This window comes from Trachemys scripta, chromosome 1 (genome assembly GCF_013100865.1).
Source record: "Trachemys scripta elegans isolate TJP31775 chromosome 1, CAS_Tse_1.0, whole genome shotgun sequence".
NCBI classification, from domain to species: Eukaryota; Metazoa; Chordata; order Testudines; family Emydidae; genus Trachemys; species Trachemys scripta.
In genome coordinates this window covers 64,755,102-64,765,972 of record NC_048298.1, presented here as the reverse complement: position 1 = coordinate 64,765,972, position 10,871 = coordinate 64,755,102, and positions in this window count along the sequence as shown.

The following is a 10,871-nucleotide window of genomic DNA, read 5'->3' as shown; positions in this document are numbered from 1 at the left end:
TTAGAGTCAGAGAGGCTAAGGCCAGAAGGGATCAACAGGTTATCTTGTCTGACTTTCTGTATATCACAGGCCACCAGCGCTTACACACTAAACCCAACAACTCAAATCAGACCGAAGTATTACAGCCCACAGGAGACTAGAATAATACATTTCATAGGCAGAGAACAGAAAGGAGTGAGGTACACCAATACCCCAGGCCCCCCAGTGGCACAAAAATGATTAAGTGAGATATACCCAGATATTTCTGGCAAGTGACTCCATCCACATGCTGCAGAGGAAAATGAAAAACCCCAATCTGACCTGAGGGAAAATTATTCCCAACCCCACATATGGCCATCTGTTAGATCCTGAGCATGTGAACAATAACCAGCCAGCCAAGAACCTGAGAGAAAGAGAATGCTCAGTGCCACCTCAGAGCCCTGTCCCACTTCCTCCAACAGTAGCCATTCCTGATCCTGTAAAGGAAGGAGATCAAGTCTTTTTATGTTAGTATGGAGCAAAATATTAGCAGGTGGACTTGGAAAAAAAATCACCAATCTGTTGAAAGAGGAGAAGTTTCCTGGGGGAGGAAAGTAAGAGTGGATCATAGATGGATACGCTGTGTAATGTTTGTTTCCTAGCAGAAGAGTTGTTGCGTAGGGAACAGGAGAGAGCGAGCGAGCACACAGAGCTGTTAGACCTTGCCAAGGCAAAGGTGGGAGAGCAGTGGTGGTGTCAGCCAGACACCTCAGAATGCCTGGATTTGGGTGCTGAGTTCAGAGCGGACTTCTGGATTTTTGAACAGGGAACACTGGGCTCCAAGGTCTTGCCACCCACGGAGTGGTGCAGCAGGGCCTGAATTTTGAGTAAATTGACTTCTACTCAGATCCCCTGTCAAAGAACAGGCACAGGGAACTGAGCATTGGCAAGTTATTCAGATGGTTAATTACCATTACTGTTAAAAATTTGCACCTTATTTTTAGTCTGAATTTGTCTAGCTTCCCTATCCAGCCATTGGGTTTTGTTATACCTTTGGCTGCTGAAGAGCCTTCTACTATCAAATTTCTGTTCCCAGTGTAGTTACTTATAGTCTGTGATCAAGTCACCCTTTAACATTCTCTTTGTTAAGATGAATAGATGGAGCTCACTGAATCTTTTGTTATAAGGAATGTTTTCCAATCCTTTACTAATTCTCATGGCTTTTCTCTGAACCCTCTCCAATTTTCCAACATCCTTCTTTATTTGTGGAGACCAGAACTGGACACAGTATTCCAGAAGTGGTTACCTCAGTGCCAAATACAGAAGTAATATAACTTCTCTAGTCCAACTCTACATTACCCTGTTTATACATCCAAGGATGGCGTTAGCCCTTTTGGCTACAGTGTTGCATTAGGAACTCACCTGATTATTCACCATGACCCTCAAGTCTTTTTCAGAGTCATTAGTTCCCAGGATAGACACCCTGTAAGTACGGCCTACATTTTGTGTTCCTGGATGTATGACTTTACCTTCAGCCACATTGAAATACAGTGTTTGATTGTGCCCAGCATATGAATTGATCCAGATTGCTCTGTATCAGTGACCTGTCTTCACTATTTACCGCACCCAAATCTTTGTGTCATCTGCAAACTTGATCAGTAATGATTTAATCTTTTCTTCCAGGTCATTTGATAAAAAAGTGAAGTAGCATAGGGCTAAGAACTAATACCTATGGGATCTGATTAGAAACACACCTGTTCAATGAGGTTAGCCAGTTTTTAATCTATAGTAACTCCCCACTTAACGTTGTAGTTATGTTCCTGAAAAATGCGACTTTAACTGAAACGATGTTAAACGAATCCAATTTCCCCATAAGAATTAATGTAAATGAGGGGGTTAGGTTCCAGGGAATTTTTTTTTTGACCAGACAAAAGACTATATTATATATATATATATATACACACACACAGTGCACACAGTACAAGTTTTAAACAAACAATTTAATACTGGTACACATTGATGATGATTGTGAAGCTTGGTTGAGGTGGAGGAAATCAGAGGGTGGGATATTTCCCTTACTGCTAAATGATGAACTAGCAATTGGCTGAGCCCTCAATGGTTAACTCTTTCTCTACACAAGGCAGCAGGAATGGAGGGAGCTACGCGCATTTCCCTTAAGTACACTGCCTTGTTAATTAGATCAGCTTGCTGAGACCAGCTGCTGCAAGCTCCCTCAGTCCTGAGTCCTAGTCTATCCCCCCTGATCTATGGAAGATGAGCTAAGTGGGGTGCAGGAGCAGGGGGGAGGGGGACACCCTGACATTAGCCCCCCTCTTCCTTCCCTCCCCCTCCCCCCGCACAGCAAGCAGGAGTCTCGGGGAGCAGCTCCAAGGCAGAGGGCAGGAGCAGCACATGGCAGTGGGGGGAGGGATACAGCTGAACTGCAGGCAGCTGCTGCACAGGGAACTTAGGGGAGCCGGGAGCTGATAGGGGGCTGCTGGTCCATCCTGGTTCCAAGCCCCCACCAGCTAGCTGCAATGGGTTGCTCTTCCTGCGGCAGTAGACAAAGCAGGCGGCTGCCAAACGACTTAGAAGGGAGCATTACACAACTTTAAATGAGCATGTTGATCAGCAACATAACCGGGACGACTTTAAGTGAGGAGTTACTGTATTTAATATATGCCATGTTAATTTTCTATTGTTCTAGTTTCCTAGAATGTTGTGCAGTACCAAGTGAAATGCCTTACAGAGTCAAAAAATATTGCATCGACACTACTGTTATCATTCAAACTTATAATCTCATAAAAAAGGTAGATCTATTTTCCATAAACCCACACTGATTGGCATTATAGTACCATCATTTAATTTTTTATTACAAAAGTCTCGTATCAGCCATTCCATTATTTTGCTTGGGGCCAGTGTCAGGCTGACAAGCTTATAATTATCCAGATCATCCCTTTTACTCTTTTTAAGTATTGGCACAACATTAACTTTCTTCCAGTCTTCTGGAATTTTCCCAATGATCCAAGAGTTATTGAAAATCAACATTGATCATCCAGGGAGCTCCTCCATAAATTCTTTAAAAATTCTTGGATGCAAGTTATCTGGACCTGCTGATTCAAAAATGTCCAACTTCAGTAGCTGCATTCAACATCTTCCTGAGTTACTGTTTGAATGGAAACTATTTCATCAGCATCATCTGATATGAATTCACCAGGCTTTTTCCCAAATCCAGACTAGAAATATTTATTGAACATTTCTGCCTTATTGAAAATTCTGCCATTCCCATTTCCATCTAGTAATGTGCCGATACTGTTGTTAGGATTCCTGTTCATAATATACTTAAAAACATCTCTTCTTATTCTTATTAACTCTGCTAGCTATAGATAGCTCCTTGTCTTCATTTGTGTCCTTTAACAATTGTCTACAATTGCTAGCTCTTAGCCGATAGTCATTCCTTTATATAACTACCCCTTTTTCTATTGATTATATTGTTTTTTTTATTTTATAGCTGATTTTACTTCCCTTCTAAGTGAGGTTGGTTTTTAACCAGTATTGCCTTCTTTCTTGATTGTGTGATTGTGGTTTTGGGGAATCTGAGAAAATATTCTTAAATAGTTTCCAATTTTCATTCACATTTTTTCTATTTAAATTCTTTCTCCCAACTGACTTGGCTCATAGCTGTTTCCAAGTTTGTGAAACCGGCCCTTTGAAACTTCCAAGTATAATATTACAGGTTTGGATTTTATTCTGTTTGCACACAACACATGTAATCAAGTCATGATCACTTGCAGCAAAGCAACCACTAATTTTTAGTGGTGTGATCAGTTCCTCTTTATTTGTCAAGGTAAGGTCTGATATAGAATTCCCCCATGTTGGATGCAATGCATTCTCATCTATACTATTTAGAATTCTGAGGCTATTGAGGCCTCCAGCATATGTCATTCAGATTGAAGTCCCTGATAATAATGCAGCTTTCCCCCCTACACATTATAGATAGGTGCTTATGGAGCTGGTATCCTGTTTCACAGTGAGGTTTGATGGTCTGTAGCAGACAACAACTAGTACCCCATTTTAGGCTTTATCTGTTACTACATTGTTCCAAAAGCATTAAAGATCATTTTCTTCTGAGTTGTCAGTGACTTTAAAATATGTAGTGCCACTCCTGTTTTGCCTATTCAGTCCTTCCTAAATAGATTATAACCATTACTTTAGCATTCCAATCATGCAAATCTTCCCACCAGGTTTGAGTAATACCAACTAGGTCAAATTTATGCTCATAAATGAGCAATTCCAATTTCTCTTAAAAGAGAGAGAAAATATCATAATGCCACTATCTAAATCCACAGTGTGCTCACACCTTGAATACCGTGTCCAGTTCTGGTCACCCCATCTCAAAAAGGATAGAGTAGAACTGTAAAATTAAGGTTCAGAGAAGAGCAATAAAGATGATCAAGGGTATGGAACAACTTCTATATGAAGACAGACTAAAAAGATTACAGCTGTTCATCTTGGAAAAGAGACGACTAAGGGGACATCTGATAAAGGTTTATCAAATTATGAATGATGTGGAAAAAGTAAATAAAGAAGTGTTCTTTACCCTTTCCCACAATACAAAAACAAGGGTCACCTGATGAAATTAATAGGCAGCAGGTTTAATACAAACCAGAGGAAACACTCTTGCAGACAATGCACAACTAACCCATGGAACTCAAGGCCATGGTATGTTGTGATAGCCAAAAAGTATAACTGGGTTCAAAAAAGACCTAGCTAAGTTCACAGAGAATAGGTCCATCAATGTCTATTAGCCAAGACGGTCAGGGATGCAACCCCATACTTGGGACAACCATAAACCTCTGACTGCCAGAAGCTGGGAAGAGAAGACAGGGATGGATTGGTCCAAAATTGCCTTATTCTGTTCAATCCCCCTGAAGCTATGGTACTGGCCACTGCCTGAGACAGGATACTGGTCTAGGTGGACTATTGGTCTGACCCAGTATGGTAATTCTTATGTTCCTATAAACCCAGGATCCTAGCATTGGTGTATAAGCAATTAAAGAATTAGATACATGACTCCACATACTGTTAATCAAAGTTTGGAGTGAGACCAAGTGGGAGAGCTGCCAGATTGTCTCTTTTTCTTTCTTATCAAGTCCCTTCTCTTTAGTTCCCAACCGTTAGGAAGATCAAATAGAAGAAAGAGTGCCTATCAAAGTACAATGGCATACTAAGATATGAGTAATATCCACTTTTTCCTTTAACTGTACTCTTTTCAAGTCTCACCAGTATGACTCCATCTTCCTTTCATTAACTCTTGTCCAAGCAGACACTGATAACCAAAATAATTCATTATGCATATGCAGAGAGTAGGAATGTTGAGGGGAGAGTTCTGCTGCTCCTTATTTGTGGAGCTTCAGAGCCATAAACTGAGCTGGAACATCTCCTTATGGGCTTCTCTACACTAGATAACTACGCAGTGCTAATTAACTAACATAGTATGAAACACTCAGGGCCAGATTCTCATTTACATTATAGCCCCTTTTAAACCATTTTTGCAATGTAAAGGGGCCTAAAGTGGGACATAATGAGATTACACTCATTAAGACCCTTTACATTGCCAGAATCATATAAAGGATAATCTGGCCTTCAGTATAGACAGGGCTTTTGTGCTTAACATTAAATCAGTAAAAAGCAACAGAGGGTCCTGCGGCACCTTTGAGACTAACAGAAGTATTGGGAGCATAAGCTTTCGTGGGTAAGAACCTCACTTCTTCAGATGCAAGACAGTCAGTCTTAGGGTGAACTCTATGGTATACAACCAGCTAACACTGTATTACACATGGCAGTCCTTATCTACACAAAGAGTTTAACACCATATTAGCAGTATTGCCAACACTATGCCCTCAAAACGCATAAGTCACATCAGAAAAATCACAAAAATTTTTAAAATGCCAATACATTTTTGGTTCTTTTTATTTCCCTCCTGGTTTTTGAGCCTTTAGGGAGCATTCATGTCATGTTTTCTAGCTTCCCGCTGCAATCTCGAGGGATAGAAAAATAGTTTATTTTAAAATGAAAGCTGAGATTCTCACCTAATCACTCAATTCTAGTAGTTGAGGATAAACTTGTGAGATTTGACAACACGGTATGTGTTCTAACACAATGTATTTTTCCAGTGAATAAAGACTATAAAGGGACTGTGGTGTCTCAAGTTACAGAGAACTATTCTTTTGGCCATTCTTCTAGTGGCTTCTCCCCTCCCCCAACCATGCTTCATTGGGGTGAGCAGAAACAACCACCTTGTTCCTCCCCACCACATATCTGTAGCCACATAAGGAACATCTACACTACAGGGGGGAGTCGATTTAAGATACGCAAATTCAGCTACGTGAATAGCGTAGTTGAATTCGACGTATCACAGCCGACTTACCCTGCTGTGAGGAAGGCGGCAAAATCGACTTCTGCGGCTTCTTGTCGACAGCGCTTACTCCCACCTCCGCTGGCGGAGAGCGTCGATTCGGGGATCGATTGTCGCGTCCCAATGGGACGCGATAAATCGATCCCCGAGAGGTCGATTTCTACCCGCCGATTCAGGCGGGTAGTGTAGACCTAGCCATAGTCTAGTGACGCACATTGTCTAGCACGAATCTTTTGCATAACTGTGCTTTCAAAGGAATGAGTGAGTCACAACAGACAGGAAATCCCAATACAGTTCTCAGATTTTGAACGTGTACATTCAGTAATCAAATAGACAGGAATATCTCTGCAATACCACGCCTATTCTATTATGCAGCTTTAAACATATTGGGCAAAAAGTTCATACTGTATTTCATCCTTTTCACCTTGCCATTGAATTAAAACTGTAGTCTAGTGAGCCTGCATTTGAAATAGCACCTTAACTGTTTCTTGGCTAAAATGCCAGTGACTGATTTCCAGTTTAAGTATTATTATTACTACTAATAATAATCTAATAATATCTCACATTTGTTATAGATCCAAAATCCTAGATCCAACATCCATGAAATATTGTAGGTGATTGAAATCTGAACACAGATCTGAATGTTGCAAATTACTCCATCTTTATAACCAAAATTGTGGATCCAAATTCCCACACACTTTGGGGAGTTTGCAATTCAGATATGGATTTGAAACCCATTTTTAATCTATCTTTTGTCTTTCTTGATGGACCTCAAAGTGCATTCAACACTGATTATATATAGGAATCATTTCACCCATACTGATGTGCAGCACACCCTTGGAAAGTATATGGCAGCTCTTCAGTTGTGTACAGTAACATTACACAATACTAGGGACAGGAAATGAAGAAGATTGTATCCAACTGAAACCCCAGAACAGGGTAAATACAACTTAATTAACGGGGGTGACTCACACCTTCTGTTGTAAAATAGTGCCCTGGGATCTTTAATCAGGTCTGGTAATCACAATCTCAGGTTTATCGTTCAGTTGAGACACTCAGCGGCAACAGTCAGAATGATATCAGAATTTTACCTTTACTTGTATTTAGCTTTTGCCCTACATTAGCATGCTAGCCTCACCCATTCACTGCACCCAAATGAGTGACTAATAACTTCATAAGCTAACCTATTAGGTTTTTTCTTATTTGCATTTTGTATTTTCAACTCCTTTAACTGGAAAAGGATTCCAGGTGATTTGTGGCAAAGCATTTATTTTTGTACACATATATAAGGACCTAAATGTTGAATAAGAGTCTCCGGGATTGTGGGAGAAATTTGGCATGCACAATTAAATATGGGCACAGAACTGCAGGCAGAATTACTTGCAAATTACCGATTGTTGCACCCATTTAGAACTGCTACCGGCAATTCTGGTGGCACCTGCGAATCAGGTCATTACAGATCTAAATGCAATTGCAATTGCAAATAAATATACAATGATCAAGGATACTCCAAATCTGCAACTGCAAAGAAGAAAGGTTAATATACAATAGAGTAACCATCCTCTGCAGACAACTGTTACTAAAAACTTCTCAATAATGGAAGGCACTCACATACTTTTAATCATACACGGCACATTTTTACCTTAGGTACCTAGGCACATAGATATGAAACATCACTGTTATGACAAGTTCATGTAATACATGAAGATTACATTATAATTAGAATATAATCCACATTATAATATAATCCACATTAATTTTGCCCAATTCCCCTTTTATCAGTCTCAAACAAGGTATAGCAATCAAGTCATATGAAAGTTTACTTTTCTTTTTTCAGAGAGACCAGAAGAAAAAAAAAGAGTCCTGGTGGTTTTTACTCCTGGATAAATGGTGAACAAAAGAGATGCCACTGGTCTTAGGGAGAACTGGAATCCTCTTGGGACTTGCTTGTTATAACTGGTAAGTGGTTCTTTTCTGACAAGAGAAGTAAAATCCCAGAGGCTCTGATAAATTACTTCAGCAACTGCAGCCTCCAGTTGTACCTGCAATGCTGAAAAAATAGGCTGAGACCTGACTAAAATCTAGACCTTAAACTTTTTCAGTCTTCTAACCTCACTGCAACTGTATACACAATAGCACCAGATCTGCAACTATACTGGTCTTGAGCCTGTACAACTGAAAACATAACAGAGGGGGAAACTGGTTTTATTTCTGACACACCTTGGAGCAGCCTCTGGCTTGATCTTCATAGAGCGGGGTGAATTACCGTTTTTTTTTTTTTTTGGTTTGCTGGCAGTTCAATAATATTGTTTGGGATCGAACAAAACATTGCGTTCAACCTGAAACAAATAGATTTCATTTCACTTCTGGGCAATTTTAACCTTTAAGTAAAAGCAAAGGGCTAGATTCACAGAATCGCTGGAGGAAGAAGTGGTGCCACCATTCTTCTTAACCTAATAGCCTAATGTTTGAGGAACTCACCTGGGATATGGGAGATTCAGGCTTAAATCCATGCTCTGGGGCAGGGATCATGAACCTGGGTCTCTTCCTTCTCAGAAGCATGTTCTAACCACTGTGATATTGGCTATTCTAGGCTATGTCTTTCTCAAGTTCTCCTGTTGATGGTGTTCCACTTTGTAACAAAAACAAAGGAAGAAAGACTTCATAGTCTGGTGGTTAGAGCATTCTTTTGGGAATGGAAGATCTGGATTCAAGTCCTTATGCCAATGAATAAACTATTTGTCCAAAAAAATTTGCCCAGCTTTAGCTCTAAGTTCTTCCCAACTTCAACAGCCCCTAAAGGGGCCATTCCAGAAGCTGGGGATCTTTGGAGTTAGGTAGCCAGTACACCCGCTTTGTGCCCTCTTTGTGCTCCAGAGTGGTGGAAAGAAGATGGGAAGGTGGGGTGGGACCTATAGACTCCCTTTATAACATGCAAAAGGTTTGCATACTAACCTCCTAGAGAGGGGCCATTATGTACATGTTTATCCTTGGTTTCTATATCAAAATGCTTCTCAGTTTATCACATTTCCCCCCAGTGATTTCTTTTCTTTTTGAATGGCTGGTCCAAACATTTCAGATTAAACTATTTTAAAACTTATCAATTGTTAATGGGTATCTACTATACAAGACAGTTCATGACTGTGTAATCTCTGGCACAATAAAATGACACTTTTCTTCAGAGCTACTCTGATAATAAACCTGCTCTAAATGCAATTCCATGCTTTAACTTTAGACTTATCCCTTCAAAGCAGATGTCAGCTGTAATTCTTTCATTGCCCTTTAAAGAATCTGTCATATAATTTTATATGGCACTTGAACTATTCTCATTATTCATTTGTAGCTATGCAATTTTTCCATGAAGACATATAAATTTATTTACTTGTTTATTTATCTGGGTCTTTAGATCTAAAACATACTACTCTGTTGTTTCTCCAAGTTTCTGAGAAATATGCATTTCATAAGAGCAATTATTTTTAGGAACATTCTCTGATTCAGTTTGTACGTTGTGAAATAAATTAGTCAGAAAGCCCTCAGGATTAGTAAAATTGTTACCTCCAAAAAATATGCCATACCTCTGAAATTTGAATATCAGTCAGGCTAATTAAACACCAGTCATCAGAATTCAGAGCAGGTGAGTCTTCTTAAATTTAGTTTAATAAAAATTATGGGGTATATTTAGTCAGTGTAACCTAGAGCACATCCCCTTTTTAAAGAGCAACAAGAAGAACCCATGTTCAGTGCCCAACAAATTTTATTGGTCCAACAAAATCCAGGACAAGGTTACATATCCACGTGTGCCATCTTCAGACACCTTGCCTATTAACCATTTACATATATATGTAACACTGCCCCACACAAGGGCGTGGTGTCAGCAGTGGACATCAAATCTTAGACCTCTTGAGTTAAATGTATGAGCCAAAAGATGCATATCCCTTAGCCAAGACTGTAGCAATCTCTAGCTGGCTGAGCCACCACTAGAGGGGGACAGAGTGTCACTCCGAGGGGGTAGGGGTTACATATGCAAATACAGAACACTCCCCAAACCACCTTGCTGTGCACTCAGAATTGGAGATCTGGAGGATAACAGTAAACACCGCTGACTAAAGAGGGGGGGTTGGTCAATGTGACTGGGGCTCAAACTGATTCAATGTAGCCCATCCCCAGCCTCTACCAGCAAAAGTTCTGTGGGCCCATCTGCAAATTAAAGCTTTCTTTCCATGGAGAACCCAACGTAACACCTGCCTGACTTTCACCCCCTGGGATTGTTTTGTTGGGTTTCCTCTAGAAAACATAGCGATAGAGAAGGCCAAACAATCTGATATCTATATTCATTTAATAATATCTTTGAGGGCAACCAAAGAAACCAAAGTAAAGTCATTACAATTGTCATTGTCATTTACTCTGGGACAAAATCCTGGCCCCTGCTCTCAGGGTGTAGGGAGTCTCAGAGTGGAACCATTTGACTGCTGTGCTGGGGCAGAAAAAAATCTGG